The sequence below is a fragment of the Acomys minous genome (assembly GCF_964271855.1).
Source record: "Acomys minous genome assembly, chromosome: 3".
In the NCBI taxonomy this organism is placed as follows: Eukaryota; Metazoa; Chordata; class Mammalia; order Rodentia; family Muridae; genus Acomys; species Acomys minous.
In genome coordinates this window covers 71,986,027-71,988,978 of record NC_140485.1, presented here as the reverse complement: position 1 = coordinate 71,988,978, position 2,952 = coordinate 71,986,027, and positions in this window count along the sequence as shown.

Sequence of the window (2,952 nt, the reverse complement as noted above, 5' to 3'; positions counted from 1 at the left end):
GTTCGCGCTCAAGGTTTGAGTCTCTTATTGAAGATATGTGTAATGCTTGAGCTCATTAAAGTACTGTACAGACGTCTGGGCTGGTTCAAAATCAGATGAAAGCCTAGCAGGAAGTAAGAACTTAAGCTAACACTGACCCTGTGGACTAACTTGAAAGAATATGAAGCGGGGCACACACATTTAGTCCCAGCACTCAGGAGACAGAGGCAGGCGGATCGCTGTGAGTTCGAGGCCAGCCTGGTCTACATAGTTCAGGACAGCGAAGGCTACACAGAGAAACCCTGTCTCAAAAACAAACAAACAACAAGATGAAATAAATAAGTAACAAATGGCTAGAATCTCTTAATAGAAGCAAAGACATAATGGTTACAAGGTCTGAACTGTGCGTGTGATCATTACAGCCAGTAGTAATATAGCTCGTCAAAGCCGGGTGTGGTGGCACACACCTTTAATCCCAGCACTCGGGAGGCAGAGGCAGGCAGATTGCTGTGAGTTCAAGGCCAGCCTGATTCCTATAGTGAGTTGTAGCTCAGCCAGGGCAGCATGTGAGACTGTCTCAAAAAGAACTGGAGGGTAGGGAAGGAGACGACTTATTAAACTGGGAAAGACGGGGGGTGGGGGTGGGGGTGGAATGGCTCACTGGTAGAGCACTGGCCTATAAAGCTCAAGACCCTTTTCCAACCCACAGCACCTCCCAAAAGTAGACCAATGGAAAACCACCTACAAGACACATTTTGAGAGACAACCACGACAGCATATATTGTGGTTCCAGCGTTTGAGAGATCAGGGCAGGAGAACTACCAGCCTGAGCTATGGAGACTTTGTTTCAAAGAGAAAACAGTAGGGCTGGAGAGATGGCTCAGTGGTTAAGAGCCCTGGCTGCTCTTACTGGGACTCCAATTCCCAGCATTCACATGGTGGCTCGCAGCCATCCATAACTCCACTTCTAGGTGATCAGTCTCCTTCTCTGGCCTTCATGGAGACCATGCATGCACATGGTGCACATATCTAAAGGTAGGGAAAACACACAAAAGAAATCTTTTTTCTTTTTTTTCTTTTTGGTTTTTCAAGACAGGGTTTCTCTGTGTAGCCTTGGCTGTCCTGGACTAACTTTGTAGACCAGGCCGGCCTCGAACTCACAGCAATTCGCCTGCCTCTGCCTCCCAAGTGCTGGGATTAAAAGTGTGCACCACCACTGCTCAGCAGGAAATCTTAACAAAACAGAAAAAGAATTAAACATGGGAACAGTCCAGGTGTTCAGATGTGATAATGACATTATATAATGAAGTATTTAGGGGACACTTTAAAATATATTTTTATTTTATGTGCATTGGTATTATACCTGCATGTATGTCTGTATGCGGGTGTCAGATCTTGGAGTTACAGACAGTTGTGAGCTGCCATGTGGGTGCTGGGAATTGAGCCTGGGTCCTTTGGAAGAGCAGTCAGTGCTCTTAATCACTGAACCATCATCTCTCCAGCCTGGGACACTCTTGCTCCACCCTGTCTTGCTTTAAAGTCAGAGCAAGTATGGCTCATGTCCACAATCAAGCACAAGGCTGAGGCAAAAGGATTGCTGAAGGTTGAGACCAGCCTGACATACCAAGTGAATTCCAGGCCAGTCTGGGTATATAATACCCCTTATCTTGAATCAGAAGAGTCCACAAGCCACCTCTAAGACACCAGACAGTAATCATAGCTACTTGGGGGGCTGAGGTTGGAGGATCTAGGCTGGACTGAGTACATAGAAAACCCTACCCCTGCCAGGCACAGGTGCAGGCTTGTAATCTTAGCACTCAGGAGGCAGAGGAAGGCGGATATCTGTGAGTTCGAGGCCAGCCTGGTCTACAAAGTGAGTCCAGAACAGCCAAGGCTACACAGAGAAACCCTTGGGAGGAAAAAAGAGAAACCCTACCCCCACAACAAGAAAAAACATGCTGGGTGGTGGTGGCACACGCCTTTAATCCCAGCACTGGGGAGGCAGAGGCAAGCAGATCTCTGTGAGTGCAAGGCCAGCCTGGTCTACAGATCAAGAAACCCTGTCTCAAAAAAGAATAAAAAGAAAAGCCACAAGCCGGGCGTGGTGGCGCACGCCTTTAATCCCAGCACTCGGGAGGCAGAGGCAGGCGGATCACTGTGAGTTCGAGGCCAGCCTGGTCTACAAAGCGAGTCCAGGATAGCCAAGGCTACACAGAGAAACCCTGTCTCAAAAAAAAAAAAACAAAAACAAAACAAAAACAAAAAAACAACCCCCCCCCAAAAAAAAGAAAAGCCACACACCACCACCTAAGCATCAGAGGACTGTTTTAAAACTCTGTTCTTAGGGTTATTCATGTGCCTTACGGAAATTTATGGAGTGTTGTTTGTTTGGCTGCTTGTTTATTTTATTGAGACAGTGTTTCTCAGTGTAGCCCTGGCTGTCCTGGAACTCACTCTGTAGACAAGGCTGGTCTTGAACTCAGAGATACATCTGCCTCTGCCTCCCAGGTGCTGGGATTAAAGGCCACTGACTGGCTGTTCTTTTGTGTTGGTTTTGGCTACAGGGTTTCTCTCTGTCGGACAAGCTGGTGTCCAACTCCTAGTGACCATCCTGCTTCTGCCTTATAAGTTTAGGATGACAGGTATGGGCCACCCAAGCCAGCCTTGAGGTTTAGGGTTTTCTATTTTTTCCTTTTCTTTCTCTCTTCTTTCTTTCTTTCTTTCTTTCCTTCTTTCTTTCTTTCTTTCCTTCTTCTTCTTCTTCTTCTTCTTCTTCTTCTTCTTCTTCTTCTTCTTTTTTCTTCTTCTTTCTTTTTCTTCTTTCTTCTTCTTTTGGCTTTTGGAGACAGGGTTTCTCTGTGTAGCCTTGACTGTCCTGGAGTTGCTTTGTAGACCAGGCTGGCCTCGAACTCACAGTGATCCACCTGCCTCTGCTTCCTGAGTGCTGGGATTTAAAGGCATGAGCCACTACTT